This window comes from Rhinolophus sinicus, chromosome 16 (genome assembly GCF_057876585.1).
Source record: "Rhinolophus sinicus isolate RSI-liver-muscle chromosome 16, RSI-T2T, whole genome shotgun sequence".
Lineage (NCBI taxonomy): Eukaryota > Metazoa > Chordata > Mammalia > Chiroptera > Rhinolophidae > Rhinolophus > Rhinolophus sinicus.
Genome location: NC_142516.1, coordinates 180,934,045 through 180,946,110, shown reverse-complemented (window position 1 = coordinate 180,946,110; position 12,066 = coordinate 180,934,045).

The window sequence follows — 12,066 nt, the reverse complement described above, 5'->3', positions numbered from 1 at the left end:
ATGGTTACCTGAGAACTTGCATTCCTAACAGACTCCCAGGTGACGCCAGTACTGCTGGCTTGGAGACCGTGCCTAGGGAGCCATTTCTCACTCATGCACTGGAGCTAGAGATGCTATCTGCCTCACCTGGCAAGGACACCGCTCAATAATACAGAGATTGAGGTGCTACAGATTTTGAAAAGAGTGTATGTAAAGTATGGGATAGATCACTTCCTGAATTTGAAACCCTATCTGATATTTACTAACTGTAACTTTGGGCAATCACTTAAGTTCTGAATCTTTTTTTTTTTCCTTCTGTATTTATCTATAATATGTTGATAAAAATAACTCTACAACTAAGGCTCCAGATATAATTGAGATCATCTATATAGAGCTAACACAATATCCCAACAAAAATTTGTATTTAATAAATATTAGCTACTTTCATTATTAATGGTGGCTGTATTATTAATGGTGGCTTTAGACTGCAATCACCCAACTAAGTTGGTCGACAAAAAAATAAGAAAAATAAACATGCTACTCATAATTTACCACACAAGTCCTAATTTCCATAAGGGTTAATTCCTATTTTCTTTTATAATTGTGTTGTGCCCTCACACATACAAGGTCTGACATTAAGTTCACAAACTTGCCCACGTGTCCTTACATCGACAGCACTGTATAAACCACTTAGTAAGGTTTCATAACCTTGGTATATCAGTGTCTCACAGCTGTGTTTGAGTTGATGTGTGGTGGTATGTTGCTGAGTGGCGTTCATTATTTTTGCATGTTTTTGTGTGCCATGGTGAGAATGTCTGAGCTTGAATTAGAGCAACAAACAAACACTAAATGTCTTGCTAAACTTGGCAAGCGTGGAAGTGAAATCAGGGACATGTTAGTCTAAGTTTATGGGGATAATGCCATGAAGAAAACAGCAGTGTACAAATGGATTAAACGTTTTTCTGAGAGGAGAGAATGCTCACTGATAAAGAGAGAGGACAGGGCAGCCAGTAATGAGCAGAATTGATTAAAACATTGCAAAAATTTGTCGAATTGTGTGTCGAAATCGTCAGCTGACTGTGAGAAGCATAGCAGATCAAATAAACATAGATGGAGAAACAGGAAAATCTTAATTGAAAGTCTTGGCATGAGAAAGGTGGGTGCAAAAATGGTCCCGAAGGAGCTCACTGATGAACAAAAGAAAAGGAGAGTTCAAGTTTGCCAAGACCTTTTGGAGAGGTAAGTCGATGTTCTGGACCATGTTATTACTGGTGATGAAACGTGGGTGTACCAATATGACCCTGAAACAAAGTGTCAAAGTACACAGTGGAAGACAGGCAATTGTCCACAACCAAAAAAGTTCTGTCAGTTCAAATCAAGAGTCCAAACGATGTTGCTAAGATTTTGATTATCAGAGGGATTATTCATTAGGAATTTATACCAACTGGACAAACAGTTAACCACGTTTACTATTTGGAAGTGCTGACAAGGCTGCATGAAAAAGAAGAAAATGATCTGAACTTTTCACCAACAGCCCATGGCTCTTCCATCATGATAATGTACCAGCTCACAGGGCACTGTCTGTAAGGGAGTATTTAGCCAGTAAACAACTGTATTGGAACACCCTCCCTATTCACCTATTCTGGCCCCAGTGATTTCTTTCTTTACATGAAGATAAAGGAAATATTGAAAAGAAGACATTTTGATGACATTCAGGACATCAAGGGTAATACAACAACAGCTCTGATGGCCATTCCAGAAATAAAGAGTTCCGAAATTGCTTTGAAGAGTGGACTAGGCACAGGCATCAGGGCATAGCTTCTCAAGGGGAGTATTTCAAAGGTGACTGTAGTGATATCCAGCAATGACGCATGTAGCACTTCTTCTAGGATGAGTTTGCAAACTTAATTGTCCGACCTAGTGTGTGTGTGTGTACCTTATGTAAGTGCCTGTCTTTGGCTAAATCTCATAGAGCAGACACTAAGACAAGCTTCAGATTCAAGTTATATAGTAAGGAAACGCTCATTCTCAGGAGAAACCAGCTGGAGATCGGGGAAACAGAATAGGGAAGGAGAGGAAGCTATAATATCAGGGTAGGTCCCAGACTCAGCCTGATCCAGACGGTAGCCCTGAAACATGCATTTTACCTCATGCATCAAGGGGAAAAGCTGAGCTTTGTACCTTTCTGTCCAGAGAAGGGGGTTCATATGAAACCCCTAGCATTTTTATTTCTCTTTATAAGAAACTGACAGCCCCTCAGGGTAAAATTTAGCACTAGATGCAAGTTGCTGACCCAGGTGTTATTACCATATAAGGAAAAAAAAAACAAAAAAACTTTGACGTTTTATTCCACTTCCAGGGCCAGGCAGCAGACACTCGATACATATTTATATTTTCCCTCTTGAATTTCTATTGCTATGACAGTAAAAAAGTACTTGTGACACAAATTTATAATGACATAAAGGTTAAGAGGAAGCCCTATCAGTTAAGAATATATATACATATATATATATATATTCTTTTTTTTTTTTTTTAATAAATTTCTGGAATGCAGCAAGCTGATATGTTTGTCATGAAATATATACCTGAGTTGAACTCCAAGTATGTAGTGGAGAAGACAACCAAAAACGTGGATTCATCCTGTCAGGTGGAAGAGTGGGAATTCTTTAAGCTTAGAATTTGCAGGCATGTTTTGGGAGAATTATTAGTCAATGACATTTCATGGTAAACTCAATTCAGGTAGCCCCACCGCACTTGGCTACCCTACCCACAGGCAGAGGCCATTTAAAAGGCTATGTGCATTTAGGAAAAGCAACAACAACAAGAAAAAAAACAAATGAAAAACAAACAAAAACAAATGAAGAAGCAGCAGAAGAAAAAGAAAGACACTTTCTGAACCGATTGCATATTTTTTCTTAGAAGAGCTAGGTCTAAAACTTAGATAGAAATGGATAAGAAAAAAAGAGGGATGCGTCTCTAATTAAATTCCAAATTCCCAATTCTGGAATCATATCATATATATTCCAGCATATATATATATATATATATATATATATATATATATATATACACACTATGATTCCAGAAAAGAGAATATGTATATGTATGTGTGTATATATATACGCACATATACATATATATACACATACATACATACATACATACATATATATGTATGTGTGTATATATATATATATATATATATATATATATATATATATATATAGTCAAAAGTAGCTAAATCAAGAATTAGAGGTAGAATTACTTTAGCAATGCTTTTACTTTAATGGTACTGACTTCTAAGTAATTAGGGGAAAGACAAGGAGAGGACAAAAAAGAAGAAGAGGAGGAAGGGAGGGAGGAAGGGAGAGAGGGAGGGAACGAATTTACAAATCCGTAAATAGTGTATAGTGCTAAAGAGTAATTTCTCCAAGTGAGAATTTGAAGAAAGACAGAAAATTGCTTTTCTCTCAATGTTAGTTCCCTTGTGACTTTCTGAGTGGGAGCATTTCCCTACACTTTTTGAGTTCAGTATTGACAGAGGATGTACTTTTAATTAAAATAAATGGACCCAGCACAATCCACTTACTTTGTATATTGGTTTAAGCATGGAAACCAATATTTTCCAAAGCGAAGGGGATAAAAAGCCATTATGAAGTATTTAAATTTTTTAGTTATGTTCTCCTAGATGTTAATCTAGAAAATTGCAATAATAATTTTGACTGTGTGAAACATTTACCTAAGATGACTTAACACTTTCCTCAAGAATTTAACAATACCACTGTCTGAGTGTATTGTTTAAAGCATTCTTCAGTGATGGAATGTTTTATTTCTAGCTGTCCAATTTGATAGCCACTTGCCACATGTGGCTCGTGAGCACCTGAGCAATGGCTGTTGTGATTGAAGGGCTGAATTTTAATGAAATACATTTTATTTTTGTGTCTGTGTGTGTGAATTTAGATAGTCACAGGTGTCTAGTGGCTGCTATGTTGGACAGGGCAGTTTTAGAATATACTAAAAACTAAACACTGATGTAATAATTGAAACAGGAAAAGGAAAAAGACTTATTTTTTTCCTTCATATCACTTAGTACTTTTCAAGCTATAAACTTATTAGATGTATTTTCTATTGTAATAACATTTTACAAATTAAACATGTATGTGCTAAGTATCTCCCATGCTAGGTACTTTTCTCACATTACGTTTTGCTTACCACAGCAATGTGTATGACTTATAGTGCTACTCCTATTTCATATGGAAATGAGTCCTAGTGTGCTTAATAACTTAAGAAAACTCTTTTGGAACTAGAGTAGATGATGCTATCTAGTGAAATATCTGGCATCTGGGAATTATTCAAACACGGCTTTGTAAATGAATGAATGAATGGATAAATGGTATATGCATGTAATGACGTTTACATTTGTGGGTAAACTTTTGCTTTACAGTATAGAAATACACACCTGTCTCCTTTTATGGTATATAACATGGCTTTTCTTTATTAATCTATTTCCTCCTATGGTGGAAAAAAATAGTTACCTGACCTGGGACAAGATAATAGCCCCTTTTACAGGCCTCCCCCTTGATTATAAATGGGGTGGGAATACAGAAATTGAGGGGTTGAGATGAGAAGATTTTATAAATATAAAAAGCCTCAAATAATGCCAGTGAATTTTAACAAATATTACATTATATACTTTACGTAGATATACATAATATAAACATAGAACACACAGATTATATAATATTGAATAGATTTTACAGGATCTACATAAATTGTAACAAAATGTTTTTTCTTCCATTAATTCAGGAGTGGGAGCACAATAACATGGTTATTTGGTAGGAGCATGAACGTTTCCTAGTTAGGTGCAATTACATTGGGGAAGAAAAACAAAAAACAAAACTTTAATATGCGACCTTGTATTTTACTCTGATATTGAGGTGACCTTTTAACCTTTCATTACTGAACTATAAATTTAAATCTGGTTTGTACCTCTTTGATATTTCAGTGTATTTTTCAGCTTTGCATTCAAGATCTCCCTTAAATTGAATATATCTGTCATAGATACTCTGTCGCTGGGTAATAACCTCTTTATTTTAAAAACGAATCACACTATATTATTTGCTCATATCTCTAACACATCTCATTTCCTTCCTGTTTCTCTCTGTTTTTAATGATTTTCAAGGCTGACAATTTAGGGTAATACGTTGTTTTAGTTAAAAGTCTGTTTACTATCTGTTCTGAATCAATGTGTTTGAGGATGTCATGGGTGACTTTTTCAATATAAAGCAAATCCAATACTAGTGATACAGAGCTATGCGTTGATGTCACACTGGAACTCCGCTGTGGCAATACCCCGCGCGGCTCTGTGTGATCACAGATCCCTTTGTTCTGTTTCCTGGATGTGGCAAATGTTTATGGAACTGCACTGGATGACAGTAAATTGATCTAGTTGGAATTATTTTTCACTTTTTTCTCTGCTTCTGAAAATGATGCTCATTCTTCAAGGCGTGACTGCGTTACCGCTACTTTTTATTTCCCCGGTATTCTTTTATTAATGTTATCATTATTCACTTCAAACAACATTTTTATTGAGAATCATATCAAGCTTTTGAAAACAATAACTAGTGTATATTAACCATTTAATACAAAGCCAAGATCTAGGTTAAGTACTTTGTCGCGCATGTGTGTGCGTGTGTGTATATACACACATGCAAGTGATGTATATGTGTGCATGAATATATGTATAAAATGAAGGTCTCAAATTAACCTTTTATATGGCACTAATTCCCCTTTGATAACCACTGGCAACCTCTAACCTGTCCTCCATTTCTATAAATTTGATATTTCAAAAATTTTCCGTATACATAAATGTTATAGTTACTTATGTATTTATGTATTTCTATTTTCAAATAATACTCAGTTTATATGGTCACCGTAGCTCAGGTCATAAAACTGAAGTTTAGAAGAATGAAGTGCTTTGCCCCACCTATATAGCCCATTGTTGCATGAATAACTTCTACAATTAGTAACAATAAAAATAATAAAAGCAGCACTTTATTAATTATGAAACAAGAAGACTAATCATGCATATACTATAGTACGTAGGCTAACTGTAGTAGACTGTCTAGTCATAAAAGCATTGACGAGTCCCCCAGCTTTGCTCTGCTTCTTTCCATGCCCTCTTTGCTTTCCTGAACAGTGTTGCACGTAAGGTTCCAAGTCGTGCCGTCTTGGACCCTAGACTGCCATGTAGCAACTACCGTCATGAACATCTCCACCTATACATCGTATGTGGCTGGTGTATGATTACACAGGAGGCCATTTTTGAAACAATCCAGAAAATACCTTCTCGATTTCTTATACGAAAGCTTAGACCCTTTCTATAAAATGCTGATTTATAAGATTTTCTTCTCTCTAATACTATCATTATTACCATTCAATATTTAGATTTTTTATTTTGAGATTAATTGCAAATTTATATACAGTTGTAAGATACAGAGATCCCATGTACACTTTACCTACTTTCCACCAAGGGTGAAATATATGGTTGCAAAGATATAGTTCAATATCAAAACCAAGACATTGAAAATGATAGATCAAGATACAGACCATACCCATCATCACAAGAATTCCTTATGTCTGCCTTTTACAGACACACCCATACCCCTTCCTTCACTTCTGGAAGCAATGAATTTGTTCTCCATTTCTATAATTTTACCATTTTTTATATAAATGGAGTCATACAGTATGTTATCTTTTGGAATTGCCTGTTTTAAACAATTTAGTTGTTGGGAGATTTATCTTAGATGTTCTGGGTATCAAGACGATAAGGGAAATGTATTTCATTTATCCATTTGTTTTACTTCTTCCCTTGTTCTTTCTTTCTTTCTTCCTGGTGTACCACATACTTTCTGTTTATAGACATTTCTTTAGCCATGTTTAGAGTAGGCCTGTTGGTACCAAATTCTCTTAGTTTCTCTGTATCTGAGAATATCTTCATTTCCCCTCCCATTGCTGAAAATTTTTTGCTGGATATAAAATTCCAGTTTACAGGTATATTTTTTTTCATCCCTTGAAAAATGTTATGACACCTTTTGGCTCCATAATTTCTGATGGGAAATCCACGTCATTCAAACTTTTTTTTTTTTTCCTCCTAAAATAAGGTGGGATTTGTTTCTTGTTGATTGCAAGACAGTTTCTTTCTCTTCAGTTTTCAGAAGTTTGATTATAATGTGATTATTCTTCTTGGAGTTCACTTAGCTTCTTGGATCTGTAAAATTTTATATTTTGTCCAATTTGGGAAGTTTTACTGAGTATTTTAGTTTATTTATCTAGATTATTAATTTTTCAGTTTCACTCATATCACCTCCTCCTACTGGGACTCATATTACACTTTAATAGAACCCCACAAGTCACTGATGACCAGGTTCTTTTACTTAAATTACATTTTGTACTTTGTTCAGATTGTATGATTTTTACTGCTGCCTTTAAGCTCACTGGTTATTATCCTCTCTCTCTTCATTTCTGTTCTTGAATTCATCTACTGGTATGTCAGTCATTTTATTTTTTTCTTTTCTAATTTTTATATCTGTTTTTTTCTTTATATTTTCTGAGACTTCCTATTGTTTTCATTTATGTAAGGGTTTTTATGATTGCATATTAAAAGTATTTTTATGACTGCTTTAAACTCTTGACTATTGGTCATCTTGATGTTGTCATCTATTGATTTTCTTTTGGTGTGTTAATTGTGTTCTTTAGTTCTTGGTATAAGGAATGCTTTTCAGTTGAAGTTGCATTTTTAGGTGTTATAAGATTCTGAATATGTTTCTGCTGGCTTCCATTAAGATGACAGCAGCAGAGAAGGGTGCAGGGCCACCTAGTCAAGGCCATATGGGGGTAAATGTCCATATTTCCCACTTAGCCTGTTAACAGCCAGGGACTAGGGCTCCTTGCCACTGATGGGTGACTGTGGGAATATTGACTCTCCTCTAAGTCATTCTCTCTCTCTCTCTCTCTCTCTCTCTCTCTCTCTCTCTCTCTCTCTCTCTGTCTCCTTCTCTCCTTCTCTCTCCTTCTCCCTCACTCCCTTTCTCTCTGTCTCCTCACCTCTCTCTTTCTCTCCCCTTCTCTCTCTCAATGCCCTCCCCCCAAAAAAAAAGTCTTCAATTTTGCATTTCAGCCTGAGTTCTAAGCTCATATTTCCAACTGACTTCCATGTAAAGGCCATAGAGATATCTTAATAGGTCTACCAAAAAATTTCATCCAATTCCATATAAAATTGTCATCTTATGTTGCCTCTTGAATTAACATTATTACCAAACTTTTTGCTCCAAATGTCAATACCTTAGTAGTTTCTGGGTTAGCATACAGGATAAGATGAACTGTGTCCTAACATTCTCCCACCTTAAATATTTCTAATATGTTTTTCATAGGAATTTTGCATTTAAAGATTTATCTGTAATTTGAGATTAATGTTTCCTGGAGATGAAGATGGGTTGATCTTTATCTTTTCAAATTTGTTTTTATTAATGCAGTGCAAGCTCATATGGAATCTGATGTTTTATTGTGTTTTCCTATATTTATAATATTTCATAAGCTTTTAAAATTATCAATTTAAAATTGTTATTTATTAACATTCTTCTGTTAGAACTTTTTGGCAATAAGTAGCACTTAAAGCTTTGAAAAAAAACAGAAAATAATTCCTTCCCTTTGCCAATTGCTCTTTTAAAATTCAGATTTTAGGCATATCAGTCCAAAGTGATAATAAAGTTTCATTCCTCATGATCAGATGGCAGAGTGGGTGATTCTGTCTAGTCCAAAAACAAAAAGACATGAAAAAGATTGAGGGCGTCAGGGAGTTGTCACATGAGCTGCTTAACTAAATGCTGTATTCTGCCTCTGGCTGGTGTGGAGGAGTATGTGTCTGTGCCTCTTAGGTTTTTAACAGAGATTCTGATATTCACAAGTTCTATAACCCAATCAAGGCTATGTTTGCTTCTCTCAACTGCCATCACCCTGAAATTATCAGACATATGGTCCTAGTTTAGCAACTCTCCAAGTTATCTGTCAATCTAAATCATTTGTTAGGACACTTGGATGTAAGCAATTTGTGTTTCTTGTCTACTAATTTTCAATCAGCATTTTATCTTTTCCTTTTTAGAAATTCCTCCACCTGTGGCCATTGTTCTGAAATTAAATGTAGAATGTTTTGTGAAAAGATCTCAAATATATTTCAGATGACCTAGCTTTCATAAATGCTTCCTATCATTTATTGATGCTAGCCACTTTTACAGCTACATGCCTCATTTGGCCTTAATATGATATATTTCACAGAAGACAAAAGAACACTCTAACAGCTGCTGTGTAGCTTGTTAAATGATCTAATTGCAAACAAGCAACCCCTAAAAGCCCTACAGTCATGAATGGAGTCTCAATTTCTAAAGACATTGTATTGATATTCATTAGATTAAAAAAAAGGAGGAATAATGAGATGGAAGAAAATATCAAGAAAACACTCTACCACCCCCACTGTCACCTGCACACACAGGTGTACACACATCACTCTCACCTTGTCATTAAACTATTATTTTTTCCAGTGTCATGCCCTATGATTATTATGGCTTATTATCAAAGATGATTTACTTATCAATAGTTTTAAAAAATATTCTGGTATAACTGTTCTTCTCGATAAATTATCAGTTCCACATTTATAAAGTCAGAGTAAAAAACCATCTCGCAGATTAAACACAGACATTTTTTTTTCTTTTTTTTTCCTGTAACTACCACCATCCAGAGTGGAACTCTTCCCGTCCTTTGAATCTTGGCTGTCTTGTGCTTTGACCAAAAGAATTTGGTGGAAGTAATGGGTGAATTATGGAGCACGGCCTCAAGAAGTTTTGCATTTCTCAACTTTAACTTCTTAGAAGGCTGCTTTGATATTACGACATAAAGAGTTTTATACTATCTACTAACTAGAGTAAGAAAGCAACAAAAAGAAGTGAGGGAACCCAGGTAACAACTAGCACTATCTACCAGACTCCAGTAAAGGCTTCTTGGAGAGCTGATCACCACAATAAATGCATCCACATGAGTTAAAGCTGACAAAACATTAAGGAAATCATCTAGCCAACCCATAAATTCAGGAGGAAAAGCACAAAACAAACAAACAAAAAAGCAGATCATACTTTGTTAAGCTACAACCTTGCAAAGTAGTTAACTGTTTATCCATATTTAGATAATACATATGCAGACATTAAAAAACAATATGGGAGACGATGCTTTGCTACTTTTTAAAGAATGTATGCCTTACTATCTAATATGAGCAGAATCAAGGTAAAAAGTTATTGCTAGTATTCTCTATTCTGAAATATATTTGAAATTATTGATAATTTGGTTCAGTGTTATGAGTTATCTGATACATCATTTATGACTTTACTAAAGTTATATTCTAAACTCTTGCTATGAAAGAAAGACTATAGAATTTAAAACCTGAAAATGAATTATGGTGCTAATTCTGCCATTTACATATGTGTGAAGATAATGATTATCATGTATTTTCACAGTTATTTGGTAATTGATGAGATAATATGTGGAAATATATTTTGGAAATGTTTTTAAATTATCCCATGGAGAATATAAATAGATCTAGATAGACAGGTAGATAGATAGATAGATAGATAGACAGACAGACAGACAGACAGACAGATAGATAGATACAGATACAGATATGCAGAAATGCACACACACACACACACACACCAGTGGTACCAAAAATATATACAAGGGACACTTTGGTCAACGTTGCTCAAGCAGTAGTTCGCCATAGTCAAAAGTGTCTGGATGCTGATGCACTTTGAGCACTTCTTGTAATTGCAGAATTCAAACGTGACTTGTATTCAGTTTTGTTATTGGTATGTATTGAGTATTACAATTATAATATAGTTTTCCTTTATTAAAATGTGTTTATATATATATTTTTTTGTCACCCTCTGTAGATATTTGGTTTGAGATGGGGCAATATTACAACTTCAATAATACAAAGTTCCTGTCTCATCTGAAAATAAGAGAAGTTGCACTTCACTGTCCCCTTAGAATAAGGTGTGACCATGTAATTTGTTCTAGTCAATGAGATAGGAGTTCCTACTGTTACAGTTGGAAACAATAAAGGGATAACATGATTTTCCATCTTCTTTGCTTCTTGTCATCCAAAAACTTTCCATTTTCTGTATCAGAAACCCTGAACATATGAGGCAAAGTTCCCTCTGGACAGCATTAGACATGTAGAATGAGCCAAAAATAAACTTTGTTGCTTTAGATCAGTGGATTTTGGAGTTACATCTAATGACTAAGTTATCTAGCCTCATGTCACCTGTGTACTGTGGGAATACATATAAATTTGCATCATTGGTTATAACTTAATACGTTCAGAGGCACCACTTAAATGTGGCTTAAACCAAACTTGATTTTATGATAAAGCATCACCATTTACTTCAATTTTGAAGCATAACCATACATGCACAAATAAATTGTAACACTTCAGGAATGCAACTCAGTGTTTCCATACATTTCATTCTAAGGGAAGCATTTTGAATATTTTAGTATACTTCATAGTATTTCATACTAACATGATATTCTAGCATTATGAATTCCTTTTTTTAACTTTATTAGATAAATAAGGCACAGATTCCTTTTTATGACTAGCTACACCAACTGGAAAATGACCCGAGTTCAACTAAATTTAGAATAATTCCAGCATTTGGACTTTAATTAATTATTCTTCTCTTCTAAGATGTAAACTATTTTTTGTACCAATCATAAGGACATCTAAAATCACTCTCAAATACTCTGCCATTTTTATGTGTTTTATGTTATCAATGTCTACAAGATGGCATTCTTTGGAATATCAGTTTGATTTAAAAAAATATTTTAGAAAAGCATTATAATGAAAATTGGAATTTGGGGTCAGAAATTCTGTTTAATTCCTTCCAATCTTTGAAAAGGTATTCTGAATTGCAAACATTTAATACCATTGCATTATTACTAAAATAATGCCTGAAAAACAAAATAAACCTAAAGATTCCTTCAAAT